The sequence below is a fragment of the Varroa jacobsoni genome, unplaced genomic scaffold, assembly GCF_002532875.2.
Source record: "Varroa jacobsoni isolate VJ856 unplaced genomic scaffold, vjacob_1.0 scaffold_661, whole genome shotgun sequence".
Taxonomy (NCBI): Eukaryota; Metazoa; Arthropoda; class Arachnida; order Mesostigmata; family Varroidae; genus Varroa; species Varroa jacobsoni.
Window position 1 is genome coordinate 66,476 of NW_019213563.1, and position 15,854 is coordinate 82,329.

At 41.6% G+C, this 15,854-nt stretch overlaps 1 long non-coding RNA gene across 3 annotated transcripts in view; it reads left to right on the forward strand.

The window, feature by feature from the left end:
* Positions 1-5,010, forward strand: part of LOC111262418 (uncharacterized) — a 7,155-nt gene extending 2,145 nt beyond the window's left edge. For 2 of the 3 annotated variants that reach the window (XR_002681597.2, XR_002681598.2), the window contains 3 exons: positions 516-733; positions 910-1,098; positions 2,010-5,010. This is a non-coding gene — a long non-coding RNA (uncharacterized LOC111262418). The remainder of the gene's footprint in view (positions 1-515; positions 734-909; positions 1,099-2,009) is intronic. The other variant, XR_015311907.1, reaches the window with a different exon arrangement.
* The last annotated feature ends 10,844 nt before the right edge of the window (positions 5,011-15,854 follow it).

A 15,854-nucleotide genomic window follows, 5' to 3' on the forward strand; every position in this document is an offset into this window, starting at 1 on the left:
TACATATAGTGTCAAAAAAATCGTAATGATTGACTCTCAATCCTAGTCAGCGAGCACGCTAAGAGGCAGAAGCATCTGTATGTATCAAAGATGTATTACAACCTCGGCCGAAAACATATAAGTTGCTGACCGATCATTACTGGCAGAATCAAGAAAACTACGCTAACTCTTGAAAGTTTGCAGAAGCAAAAATAACGAAACCACGTTAGGACATGACGACCGTTTTTTTTTGATAATGTAACATATATTGATACATTATATATTTCATTTCCAGCAAGGGGTGACGGCAATTTGTAATCTACTGCTTGCGGGCTCTGCCGCAGCTGATTGATAGTACTATTTCATTAAATACAAACCATAATACATATCATACGTATATGGCGACAATCGACCAGTTCTGGCATCTCAGATTAGACGTTTTAGTCGCCTTTGACTTCTTTTGCCCGAACACTGATTGCCCCCGTGCGGTTCAGTTACCCTGCCCAGTCTGTGTTTTTGTGTGTGCTTCCTAACAGGTAATGATGAAAAGGTAATGATGAAGGGGATTACCTTAACGATTTACAATGATGCGCTATACTTCTTAGCAGAGATCATCGAACGAAGATTCGCCCCCTTTATTACTACAACGATAAGAGCAGTTTTTTCAACGAAAAAAATACCACATACGTCAACCTAGCCGTCATCGTGTCCATGCAGCATTGCGTCTACGCTTGTGGTCCGATTGTAGCAACAGGTAACAGCAAACATGTGTTCAATAGAAGTCAAGATACCGCAAAAATTATGAAAATGTTTAAACTTGTAGTTAGATTATCGGCATGTTCAAACCAAAGTGGGCAATTACTTTATGCCATTGCTAGTAAAATGTTTGATCACTGTATGGCAATCACAATGTCTTGGTCACCTTTACAGCACGCGTGTCAAGCGGTTGGTCGAACTGTTGACATGAACGCCAATCTCGCTAGGGGGTACATGTGTTAAGTGGTGCTTTTTCCGATAAGATAACGATGTCAGCAGTAGCTCACCGGTCGTATGACCACTCCGGCCTGCAATAAAGGTCCTTCGGCTACCCATATATTGTAATTCTGATATTCTTGCCAGGTATGAGGTCCGTATCGCTTTGGCTTGTGTACGCGTGTAACCCGTTTGGCTAGCTTAACAGATGGCAGGCTTCAGAAGCACTATCGACATAATAATTGCACAATGCTCATTCCCATCATTACTAGCTAGCGGTCATTGTTGGGTATTTATATATCAAATAGCATGTTACACATAAAAATGTTCTAGCGGTTTTTCCCAATAACGGAACAACAACAGGAGCAAAAGGAGGAATGCGTACGTTACCATTTTGCTAATCGTCGAGGGGCAATCGCATTCGATGTTGCTTTGTCAATTCGTGAGCGAATTGCAAAAGTGGCGGAAGGGGGGAGTGGGCCGAAGCTATTCTTCATATCATTTATTCATTTCGCCTCGATCCCCATTCACTTACCCCAGAAGTTACTTAAACTGATACACTAACGGCACGGGGTCAAACGATGGTCCTTGTCGGCTAACACGGAATCAAATAACGATGCCTTTACGAATAGAGTAAGAACATAACATTTGTAAGAAGTTTGATAGATTTGCATGCTGGGGGGCCACCAGAGGCTTAAAGGTGTACTTGTTGCTGTTGGTGCAGGTTTATTAGGTAGCGCACTAGTCAAGACAACGGAATCCTCCTGGTGGCTAGCTTATCATGCAAATTTGTCAAATGTCTTACAGATATCTATGTATATCTATGGCCATCTGTTTTATCAGCCCGTTTGGGTTGTAGTAGTCATTACGCGGCTAATGTTACTAAAGCGCGCTAAATATTATTGACGTGCTCGACGCATGTAACTTGTGTTTTCCATGACGAAGGCGTCTGTGATTCAGTAGAGATGCCTAAGAGAGACAGTTGCGCGGTTTGGGCTATCATTCGTTAAACTGGTAGACAGAGTAAACGAAACGAGCATACTGCTCTTTTTTCGCAGATTCTGCAGGCGTTAACATGATCCCGAATTCTGGTGCATACTTCGTGTTCCGGGAAGCACCGGGATACACACTAGCGGACGATTTTTGTCACATGACCCGGCGGAAAGTGAACACCGCCGGCTCTGAAGATCGTGGGAGGACTGATCGAAGACTTCCCGGCCCAGGATAGTGAAGTGAAATTTTCCAATTTGGCCATCTTACCCCCATGGATAACAGAGCAACCGTCACGCCTGTATGACTCGTGGTTACCACCAGAGCCCAGTACAGCCTTACCAGACAGGGTGTTGGCGTTGCGATTCGCCGTGTCGCTCCGGTGTCGAACCTCAAAATCCTATCATACAACTCTAAAACTTATCGACCAAATTTGGGCAAAGGTTTCCTACTTCGCAGGTACTTCAGCACATTACTGTTGGTGGCTACCGTAAACTCCCTTGTACACGTATAAACTACTGCCCAGAACATTCGGTCTCTGACGAATACCACTTTGCCCTCTCGGTTGAGAATCGCCTATTACCGTAGCACTGCGCACTCTTCACTTCCCCCGTATTGCACGAGAATCGCGCCAAGACAGGCGCCGGTTGCGTCGATGTACATAGCTTGTAAACCTTCTCGGAAGCATTGCACAATTAGCCTGCCCGTGAGGGCCTTCTTTAGAGCCGGAACTACGGGCCGGCTTAGAAGATCTGACAGTTCGCTTCTACTAAGTCGTACAGCGGCTTCGCGATTTCACCGAAACCGAACCGATGTTAGTACAACATCTGTAGCGGTCACTTCCTCCAGTCGAGTGAGATGACAATGCAGGAACCTACTGAAAGCTTCCTGCATGGCGAACGAACTTTTCGACAAACTTAGGTGCAGCACAGCAGTGCTAAGAACAGGAAGTGTCGCTCGAAGGTTACGCAAACGGCCCTAGCCCTTTTGGAAAATGCTTCTCTGTAAATCAAGGCCGAATGGTATCGCGATTTACCAATTCATTAGTATGGGTGACGAAATGTGGCCTTGAGAGCTTTTTCGGCTTTCTGGACAAATGCTCAGGTTCGTCACACAACAACTCTGATTTCGGTCAGGTTCATACAACCCTTTTCCAATAAAAGTTCGGGTAGTACACTTGGTGGGCAGTTAAGCGCATCAGTTGCGCCTGGTTGAGAGGGTGTTCAAGACTGGATACTAAAACCTCGTACTCACCTGCCACACTACGCTGTACGGCGTCACCTATGAATAGAAATAAATGGAAAACCGCGCTAAACTGAACCGTTGCCTTGGGTAAGCCAACTGCTGCCAGCGTCGAATTTACCGATTCAGCAAGATCTCACCTGATAGCAACTGAATAAGAATGATCCAACGGGCATCGGGACATACTAGGTTGTTTGTTTTCAAAAAAGAGCGTCCCGAAGGTAACACAATCGGGCCGTCAGGTGGGCGAATCATCGGGCTCGTTGATGCCCAGCAGCCTCTAACTGTCGTCGAAAAAGTCCTGATGAGAAGAGTAAACAAGAAGCAGGTGGAGCTGTTTCTTGCCTTCTTGATGTTAAACAAGAAAACAGTGTAGCCTTAATCGCATTAGAGTCCCATATGAAATCGATGGTCTTAGAATGACTCTCCTTTTGCTCTCACACGTTCAGAAACTTTTCTGGAACCAATCAGGGGGCAGCTTTCGTTCGATTTTTGCTTGGCAACGTCCCAATTGTCTATCCTGGGCTCAATTTTCAGGTCATACCGTACTGCCGCACGGCCTGGTTTTGAGGCCGCTGCTGGTCCATCGCCAGCCGCTCAAGTTCCCTCAGCCACTTCGTCGGCCGGCTACTTCTGCAGTCTTGTGCAGATTCTCGAAGAATCAGCAAGCCAAATCGTCCATTCTCTCGCTTTTCTCCCACTCAAATGGTAGCAAGAAGGAGATCCGATCGATAGCATCTAGCAATTAAAAATACTATATATGTCCACAACCGGTCGGAACCGGATATATATTTATTAAAACTGTATTTATTAGTGAGTCAGTATATATATATATATATGTATACATATATAAATCGACGAATGTGTTATAGTAACATTAATAAAACTTCATTTTATTAAATGATCTGTTTTAGGTACATGGGCAACTGAATTGACATAAAGATACTTGGTAACAGTCGTACGAAACTTTTGCTATTATTGATTTTTGAATAAACACCATCGGTTATATAATAAACGCGGAAGTGTTTCTTTGTCTTTTATCAGTTTCCAATTGGAATTGGGCCTGGATTGAGGCCTTTCATGGATTAACTGTGCTTACACAAATTTGAATCTTTCTTTTATCGGGCAGGCCCAAAGCGTACATTCCCATCCAACGTGTTTAATACGTTTGTAAAACCCAAATAATAAATAAAAATGTGTCGATGTCATTTCCACATTCTTGCGCCGTCTTGCACACCCATTAATCTAAATATCTCATTAGCAATCGGTGTATGGACATATACCATCAAACTTTCTGCCCAATATATTGCCTGCAGCGTAGTTTTACAAACGGTGCCTGGGCTGAAGGTCACAATCGCTATCCTTCTGTGATACTATTCATGGTCTGTAGAAATTGTTATGTAATATCCACTGGCCCTATTTAGTATATCTTTTTCAATGAGAACAATTATATTTAGGTAATTATCCACACTGACTTATAAACCTACCACTTAATTATACGTAAAATGACAAGCGGCATTGCCGCCAAATGGCTATGTTATGACGTTACCTCGCATCGCAGTGTCCCCCGGGGCCTACTCATTCTCTTCCATCGGTGATCATTTCTAGAGACGTAGCTTGTTAATCGTTATCATTGTATCGGTGCGCTTACCTTTGCATGCGTTCTTGCCAACAAGAAGATCGAGATGGAAAGAAAAAAAACGTAGTCGCGTATAAATCACAGTTTTGTGAAAAATAAAAACTTCTTCTTTAAATCTACTATTTGTCACTCAGGGATATTCCATAATACGCTAGCAACGTACATACCAGTAAACACATGTTCGAAAGCTTCACGCCAAAACGTTTATGTATATAAAAAAAAAAAACTTATGGTATGAATCGTATGTCGTATTTATATATACTAATGTGTAATTGCGTCATAGGTGGCGAACGTTGTAGTAAATGTTGGCCACGACGAAGCACCTACAAGTAGAATATAGCCATGATACCCGCTCAGGCGACAAGTGGAAGCTTTGTGTGATTAGAAGTGAAACGGATCCGTCATGCAGCGTCTGCTAGCCAGATGCTGCACGTTTCGGCGCATTATCAGACTGACAAAATCTTTCCGCCAATCGATCATCGTCATCTTTGATTCTTCATGAAACACAAATGGGGTGGACAACACTAAATGATTCCTTTATGACAGGATACGTTGATCGGGAATAGCTAAAACGAATATAATGGGCCTACATTCGCTACGCTTCAGGGAAGTGTTAACTGAGGGAGCAGAGTCGCGACTGGCGTTTGGAAAAAGTCTTCCGAAATGAACCAAAAGCGCTTTCAACGAGGTACGGTAGACAAAGGATTGGTAAAAGGAGGACGTGTGGTGGCGTCCAAAAAGTGTAGTCGGCTACGTTTCTAAAGGCAAACTCTTAGGTCAGTTCGACGGGCATCGCATTTGTCCTGCATAATACGACACTACGCCTTGAATGTGCCTACGGAGAAATTTAATAATACAATTACATAGCGGATGCGTACGTTATATTAACTGTAGCTTTGTTAAATACACGAGTTAAATCCGTAGCCTTAATTTTATCTCGTTTATATCATGATATTATTAGCAATAGGTAACGGCTACACGTAACAAACGCGTTAGTTTCGAACAATCGATTGTCATAGTCGTACCTGCTTTTACTTAGTATTCTTCACAGAGACAGAAAATACATATTTGAGCCTATTTATCATTTGGCCTTGGAATGATTTTTAGTTTCGAACGGTTCAGATCTTAAAAGAATCCTTTGTCGTGCATCGTTCAAGGTAGGACGATAGGCACCTTAACTAGGGCCACTATACGAACGCCCTTTAAAGTTACATCGAATACTAAACTTAACGACTTCAGGCGCTGAGGTCAGGAGGCATCTTTTTGTCTGGACCTACGACACGAGCCTGTGCTCATTATGTGGCTAAATCGACAATACAGGAGAGCGCCGGTTAAGGTATAGTGACACGTAGTCGGGTCTTTCGAATATTAACGACACGATAAAGAGTACCAGTAGTATTTTATCGCTCGAATCATTCACTAGATCCAGGCATGCACGAACGCTGCTGAAACGTCAAATATACTGGCTATGCCTATCTTGACCGCGATAGTACGTTTCGACTGAGGTCTCTAACAGCAACCGCACGAAAAGCTTAGAAGCGTGAGCAGAGGGCGTCGTTCGTTCCAAACGACGATTAACATACGCGTTATCGGACAAATAGTAGGAATCTGAAAGCGTTTTGCTATAAGTAAAGGTCATCCGACTATTAATGCCCGATGCTGTATATACGTGCGTGTGGCCAGATGTGAAGAGAACAAAAGCACTTAGCAAAACAACAAATATAATAAAGGGATAGGCGACCAATACAAACTACCACCACCAACAGCAAAAGGGCAAAGTAAGGGGGGGGGGGGGATGGGGCTTTTAAGGTGTCACAGCATTAGCAACAGTGGATAGCCTCAAAAAAGTCGATGACACACATTGCCCGATCGGCATTCGTGCGGTAACACTCGAGTCTTCTAACACAATGGAGCGTGCAGTAACGGCAAAGAAACAGAGGGAAAAAAATCAACAAGCAAAAAGTCAATTGTCATCGTTGGTAAATTTCACTATCCGTAAACTACACACGCGTACATTAACGTACCTGCGCGACAAACGAGCAACGCTCCAATGGACGAAGGTTAACTAAGATATTGATAAAAGTGATGCACTGAAACAATGCGCGCATACGCACATACGTGCATGCACGCACTACACGCATGTAACAGTTGTTAATTTTCACCCTTTAACACGACGGACCGAGTTCAACAAATGAACAAACACAAGCAGCTGTAAATAGACGAGAAATACACAGCAGTCTGTGCATGGCGTTTATGACCGCACCCCCGTTATTCTTATGAGGAGTAACATGAGCCTGCAACTGTCTGTTCTCATTTGGGCCTTGCTCTCTGTTGCAGGCCTTTCTACAGAGGAATCAATCGCTACCGTCGCCGATCGGCTGAGGCTGGTTAATCTGTTAAGGATGCAATTGATAATGCGGTAACTTTAAAAGTTGGTGAGAATACGGGTGATGGTTAGTCGGTATAGTTGCACATTACGATAAAGCTTAGAAGTTAACTAGTCACCCCCACAATACCGACCTCTCCATAGTTTTCCGTTCATTTTCGGCGACCAAAATCTCGACGATGTCTCGGCATTGAGAAGATCTGCCGATTTTAAGTAGCACTAGTAAAGCAAGAGAGAACAAATTTACTTACTCTACATATGTATATATATATATAAAGTAAACAGATGCTTTTCCATTGAATGTGTCCATGTTAGCAGCTCAATCGCATTTTTTCAACAATCGAAATCCTGTGTAGCCCTGGCAGAGTTCAGGACTGATCTTATTTTGTGTATTACTTTATACTAATTCAGTATATTATTTGTTTGGGTACATGCATCACACAAAATCTACGAGTGAGATACAGGTCCATAATAATACACGGCTTGAAGCAAGTATAAACATCTGCGTTTATAGCTACAGTGTAGATTATGATTATCATATGCACGACGAAGCATTTTCTTCTCCAATCTTCGCATCCGTCACTAAATACTCCCATGTATATATATATATAGCTGACTGGTTTTTCTTGGCTGATTCTAGACCAAAACGTGCTCTTTTACCTAACGCTCGGTGTTAATTTCTTATTGTGTAATTGTTTTACTCTTAACTCAACATAAAACTTACTCATTGTGTTTAAACAAAAAAAAAAGGCTTAAATTATGCCTATTCTACATTATATTACTATATATACATGATTTGTTATGGTAACATAGAATACTTGAATAGAGACACAACTCCCCGGTGTCCGCGTACAAGAGCTTCTGTGTTCTGCTTATAATCGAAAAGTATCCGCAGGTTTCATGTAGGGACTTCGTCGATCACAGAATAACGATGCAAAACCAATATGTACTTGGGGTTTAGTGGGTACGATCTCGTATGATATTAGAAACAAACGACTCGTGATTACGGGACCGATAGGGGAGCCCACGTTATACGAATGTAGATGGGCTTGCGTTCGCCTCTATAACTTCTACACAATACTATTCTACAGATTGAGCAAGTGACGGAAACGAGCCAACGTCTCAAAAATAGTCATCCATAATCTAGCACTGATGCTTACCGTTGACATAGTTTGCAATCTTCATCTGGTCTTTTCGGCGACCGATGCTGTATTCCATTAGTAGTTAATACAAGGGAGTATAGTACATATATATTTACTTTAGTAGATATTTATCTATCAATTTATTTCCGCAGATTGGCCGGCGTCGATGTTTCACTGTCATATGTAGACAAACGTTTTTGTCTGTATTTGTACTACTGATAGTGAAAGATAACCAAATAACGATATCTGCTGTTAAGAAACTGATTTCAATCAGCGTATTTCTCCAACGAACTACTTAAGCCATTTCTAGTTGCTATTGACAGATTGGAAGCTGTAGAAAAGTCAAGAGGACCATGATGGTTTTAGTAATTATGTAATAATGAATAAACCAATAAAGATGGTGGAACAGTAACGCTGCTGCCCGCCAGTGCAGTGGCCCAGTTTACGAGCCGCCGAAAAAAGCAAATAACAGTTAACAAATCCTAGTACGGGGGCAAATTATAGGAATCTCTTTTGTACAACCCTAGTAAAAAGAAGGTAATTAGAACGAGCCCCAAATACAAAAAAAAAACAATGCAGTATAGATGCGCTATATTTAATTCCAGCGGCTTCCAAGCAATATACTTCCCATATGTACAACGGACTAAACGGATTTTCTGTCACAGTTACATGTACATATTTATTAGATGCCTACCGAATAATTAGCTTATGCGATGTAAAGAGAAAAACATAGTACTTTTACAGCAGTAATATCCTGCCATTCATTATACCAAATTTCATAGAACTTGTAACAGACCTTAACAATTTGTAACAATGTAACAAACTGTTCTAATGGTCGTTGCCAGCAGCTGCGGCGTGAAGAAACTTCCACGTAATTATCTATAGCTCATCACAGCCACACTAGTTGTTTGCTTAGCATTTATTATCAATTAAGTTACGTTATGGTTGTTAATATTATCATCATGTAACCTTGACTGTACTAGCAGAAAACCCATTATCATTATGCTAGGCCCGGGCTTCATAGCCCACGCGATATTCACCGAGATGAGCATAGCTTTGCCGTTGCTGCAGCTGCATGAATACGAATTATATATGAATATGAGTAAGAAAAAAACGATGACAAATGTTACAAAACGAACTTTTGTTTATCAGTGATAACAGCAATAGGAACACTTACAGCAGCTCCGACGGTTTTTTTTCTATTAGTTACTTCATAGTAATAAACACAACCTGCTGAAAGAAATGTAATAGTAATAATATTAGTAATAACCACCATAGCAAAAATGAATGTGTGCAGTTTGGCAAAGCGTTGAGGGGACTGAAATGAAGTATATGGTGTATGTAGCGTTATCGTTTAAACGCTAGCGACTTCTTCTTCTCCCGCTTCTGTTGCCGCGGCCGCTTGTTTTTTTTTTATTTGCTTGATGATGGACGACGACAACAAAATGACACCCGTTTTTTGGTTCTGATTTTACCGAAAAGTTGCAATCCGCATCGAGCAACTGTTGAAATTTACTAGGATTTACTGCTATAGCTGTTGTTGTTATTATTATTTATCAGTGCAAATGACTTTATCTTGCGAGTATGTTTTTTGCTCATGTGCATTTGTGCGTCTGTGTGTATATGGTGTACTCATGCTCGTCGCTACTGTGCTAAAACTGTGTAGAAGCTGAAAATGAGAACAGAAAAGACCGACTGTATATTTACGAAATGTACGAAAGTATAGGAGCCACGAAAGGCTGGCTAGATCGTTCTTCTCTCCCCATTATAACGTGGTGGGTAGCATGTTTCCCTATTAAAGTTCCCCTTAACTTTAATACCTGATGATCTGGGTTCAAATCCGAACGTGGACACACGGCTCGTTTCGTCCTGGTCAAAGTCGCTTGTCTGATGCGATGCTTAACGTCAATACTAGACATAATATTCGAAATATTTAGATCATCTTTTTGATAATGATAATCATTGCATAAAATACGGGCTGTCGTCTAAGTTGTTGGTCAAGTATGTTTGTTTACAAGTCGTTCAAGTTCATTGTGGCTACGGAGGAAGAAGAGATCGATAAAACAGGGCAAAAAATTGCCACCAATGGACAACCTGAGCTCAAAATAATATCAGACATTGCTATACTATTTTGAAAAATTGAAGAACCAATCTTAAAATTTCAACCAATAAAATTCGCTCCGCTGAGCAGTTATTTCTGGGAATCTATCGAGATTTTAACCGCTATTCAAAACAAAAACTATTGCGCCTACGTAGGCGCTAACTACATAATAACAACATCGAAACATCTCAGTATCGGAGAACGAAATATGTTTCATAAAAAAAAGTGAGTTTTCTCCATAACGCAAAAGTAGGTTCTAGGCATACCTAGGCATAATACCTGAATAGCATAGTTCGTATCATCACAAGTGAATTCTGTTTCTTACAGGATCTATTTTGCATTTGAAGAGTAATTTGCAGTAGCTAGATCGGTAGTGATATGTCCGGATAGAGCAAACGAGGGATCGGCCATCCACTTATTGTCTTTCAGCTGGAAGGAAAAGTATTACACTAGCCTGTCAGAAGACGCTCATTCGGGATGTCTGCCTGCTGGCAGTTCCTGTTTTCATCCATTGTGTCTTCGTGTGAAAATGTTACGGGCTGCAATTTTTTGTGGCTCTCCATTATGACGTAGCGGCACTCTTACATTGCATGCACCTTGTCATTATTACCTCGATGCTATAAGTTTCCTTTATCATACCTGTAATAAGCTAGCGACGGGCAGTCGCTATGGGGCTGCTGTTCTGATCCGCCTACGTTGATCCGATGATGTCAATGCTCTAGTGCCGCCGGTTCCGCTACCGTTAACAGGACCGCTAGTCAAAAGGCCAGCAGTCGCTTGCTAACGGAAGTATGGTTGCGGTCGTTTTCTGTTTCGGTTTAGCGTCTCGATTCATTTCGTCTCATTCACCTATTGATGAACGCATCATGGGTTGAATAAGTCGCTGAAAGTAGCCAATTGTTTCATCTGTACTAATAAGCATCTGGTGATTATTGCGCAGACAATGGGGCAAACGCCTAGCCTCAGTGTGATTGGACTGGTGTTAATTCTTTATCGTGTCTCGATGTATTGATGAAGCTCATCATTGCCCACGAATAGAAGAACGATTAATAGCCACAGCTGCATCAGCTGCATAGTGGCGCCGCCGGCAGTATAGTCGACAATAAGAAGATCAAGGAGGTCGTAGGGGTGAGAAGCAGGAGCGCTACCTAATCTATCTTATCTATTCTATCTAATCTATATATAGATTAGGTTAGATAGGATCTATTTCTAAATATATATATAATAAAAATAGATCCTATCTACTCTAATCTAATCTGTCTAGTCTACCTAGTCTATGATTGGCATGAGCTAATTTTTAATGATTTTTCCAAAAATTCAACATTAAAGTTACTAAATTTCATATATATAAGATATAAAAATATTTTAAACTAGTTTTGGGAATTGATTCATCAAAGCCATATGCAATCAGCAAACGAAAGGATGATACTGGAATTACGCAATGTGGGCCATTTTCGATGTCTCATTACAAAACGTTCGTTACTGGGCTCCATGCAACGCGAGCTTCATATTATTGGAGAAGTAACGTGTCGCAATGATCGCCCTTGGGTCTCCTTGGCTTGATCTTGATAATCAAGATGATAAGTTTTCTAATTCCCCAAGTTTACGTTTCCTCTACACGCCGTATAATACCGGAACATACACCCAATCGAACTTTATTAAAAATAAGAATAAAGAAAGAAGAATTTATTAAATAAGAATAAGCTAAAGTAATAAAATTATAAATTATTATAATTCAAAGATATTTTTTTATTTCATCAGTGGTGTCATGGAATTTAAAGTGTTGGATTTGTAATTGTTAGGATAGCTTAGATGAATTAGAATACGTATTTGTCTTTTATGGATGTTCCAGCTGAAGGCCTAAAATCTAGGGATGACTACTGCTGATTATAAATGTCCATTCTGCCATAAAATCAGAATGGCCGCCTTTAATGGGTACTGTACATGGGTAGCGGTTGGAGGGGATTTTTAATAATTCGTCGTATTTAATCCACTTATAAAAATCGTCCATGATGACAGACTTGTGATGTTCATAGCCGACCCACCAATCTCCTCGATTTTTGTAGTATACTTCATCTTCTCCTACGGGGAGATCTGCTGCTTTTTCACACGCGTAGCTTTGCCCAGTTCCCGGATGTCCCCACACGATGATTACTTCAGTTCGATGTTTCTTTTGTTTTGAATGCGCAACGTGTAGGTAAGATCTCGAACTCCACGAGAATACCTGATAACAGCCACTAGGTGAGTTTGGGCAATGGCGCTTATTGGATTTCCAACACCGGAAAGTAACGCGTCAACAACATTATCTAAGTCATGACGTTATCCTTGAGCAAAAATGTGCCTGTATTCCTCAAAGTTGTTTCCAGAGGCAGAGTAAGCATGGTTTTGTTGTACCGTGTTCTTACTGATTTCTATGTGAGCACGTAAAGTCAGCCAGATTTTTAGAGTTTTGAGAGTTACTGCTTTCTTTCTTTCTTTCTTTGGACTGTAGTACTGCAGATGAGATGTTCCAGTATCCGGGGCCTTTTCGTATGCCCGAACAACGTAGCGAAATTTGGTAGTGTAGACACGAAGCGATTCTACGTCTTCGCCGTTATGGTTGTTTAGCGTCCACGTCTATCTTGTGTGGCGTGGCATGATAAGTACTCTCTATCCATTCTGCCCATGGATACAGATTCTTTCACTTGATGAAGCTTGTATTCATATGAACTTGAAACCAATGGATCCATTTAAGATTCATTCTTATACTTTTATTCCTCATGTTAGAACTTTTTTCTGGACAAAAATATATGTTTAAGCCGATGCATTACAGATAGCTCGTGTCAAGGTCACATAAATACGCTTATTATAAAATATCTTAAAACACTATATAAATGGCGTCGCTTGCTACGTTTTCTCCTAGCGGCAGTACGATTACGACTCCTACGTGTAGCCATCCTCTGACTAAGTGCCTCTGTCTGGTACCGATGAACACTTAACTGATAATAAGAAGGCCAAGATGTGATAGATAAGCACTAACAGCTCCAGCGCCGATTGGCACAATACTAGTCTTTCAACCGCCTGTTGAAAGGCTCTGCATTCTTCTTAATTTGGTCAAAGTCAAGCTATTCAACGTAAAATGTCAACGGCTGTTCGGGGGATTGGGTCAATGGTACCCAGCCACGGTAGCGCCATTGCAGGTATCTCGTCTGTCATTCGTGAAAAGTGCAAATATTCCCCTTCCGCAGGACGGAACAAAATTTATAGCTTGTTTAGGCATGTTGCCCGTTCCACGGGAGCTATATCTTTAAAAATAGGATACTTATACAAGTGGCTAGCACTTTAGATAACATGGCTACTGATATCATTCCCCCTTTTGTCGTTGGGCAGTTCGCCTCGCCGGCGTATGTGACACATGCCTATCCGATTCCAAAAAAGGCTACAAGCTCGTAGGCACACACACCACTCAACCGTATACGTCAAATTCTAGCGTGGCCGTAAAGAACTAGCAGGTCTCGCAAATCCAATGCAATCCAAAGACCACACTGCCAAACTTATTGTAACCGGGGGGCTGCGGGAACTGCTAAATCCGAAAGATGCAATCAAATTTCGATCAGTTTATTATAAAAACAGATCTACCTATATCTGTCTATACCTCTATCTATTGCTCTAGGGAATTTGTAATCATTATTGCCTGCTATAAAATTATATTTAAAAGTGGACTCGGTAGGTATACCTGTCACATATTTTGAACAATTCATCCCACTTTATCTAACCATCGAGGCCGTCGATAATCTCAATACAGAGCTCATCATGGGCGACCGCGGCATCAGTATTACAGTACGCAAAGATCCAGAAACAACAGGTCAAAACCCAGCATAAACAAGGAGCAAGTGATCCGCCATTCCACACAGAGGTTGCACCGCCTGTATAAGTGCCGGACCGAGCAACAATAATATGTGGTCAACAAGCAATTAAAAGAGCGAAAGGCAACGTATAGAAATATACAATAAAATGGGCAACAAACCAAAAGAAAAAAATTACGCTTAGGCGAGAAATAAAAAAGCACACATTAAAATAGATGTACGGGAGTGGGGCCGCTACTCCGCACCAGTATAATAATGGTAAACTCGTAATAATGATAATTTGCTACAAACGGCCAAGATTATCGGTAAAGACCTACTTAAATTACTTCCAAACTATGAAGATGAAACAATATCAGAGTTGTTAAAAGTATCACAAACGATTTTTTTTCTCCTTTTATCGCAGCCGCTGCGGCAGTGGTCTTGCTGTGACTTCAGCGCTCGTCGCGCGTTGTCGCATCTAGCAACTAAGCCACGATGGACCAGGAACTCAATGTTCCGCTAACATCACGGTCAGACTATGATATATAATATACGATGACGTCGGATCGATTCACCCGCGATCATTGGTATTGTTGTTAATGCTAAGTGACATCTACGGGAAAAAATAGCCCTGATTTCTGCCGGCGACATCGAACGACTTACAAGCATCATTAGAAGAAAGCACGACAAAAAGATGATGATGAGCTGCCAAAAAGATCGCAATGGGAAAAACCCCACTGCCGCGCACGTTCGGTAGTAGACAAGTTAACAACAACTGCAATTATCAACGCACCAGTAGCGGCAATCGCTTATATATAGTCGTATTATGATACGCCAACGCATAAACGGCAAACAAAACGAAGGAAAACTTTCCGGTACATCTGTAAAACAATATCAGTTAGAATATGGCATATTTACGTGTCACGCTTTCGGTGATGCCGCGTAAGATTATGAATGTTGTACGAAGGTAGTGCATCATCTCTCGTCAGTGTCGACTCCTCGAATTTGCTGGAAGTCGCTTTTTTGCCAGTCTAATCGTTTATGCCCCCATATCGATAGGTGTACGGGTGTCGGCGAATACAGCAAGGAACAATGATAAGTATAGCGATACCAGTTTTAGCGGTACCTGCGCGATAATCAGCGCAAGTAATTTCTGTCGTCTTCACCGTCGTCAGAACGTTGTGCTGTGATGAAAATGGAGCGAGGTCGCGGAGCGGGCCACTCTGCGCGGGTAGGGCATCGCGAGTAACGATGTTCATTTCTAGACATTTGTGGTTATAGCAAGCACAAGAATTGGTCAGTCGGTCGGCCGGTCGATCAGTCCGCGCGGCACGACTATGTATTGACTCAACGTATGCGTGACCACCTTACTTTTATTGGCAGTTCATAGTTATCGAGAGAACGGATATAGGCGAAGAAGTCACAAGCATATGATGGAACGGCGCGTCCGGGACCCAGAATAAGGATCAGCCAGATAAACTGAATTTCGCGAGGCGGAGAGGACGAGGATAAAAAACGCAAAGGAAAAATCAAGAATATATATATATATATATATATATATATATATATAAGGGCATCG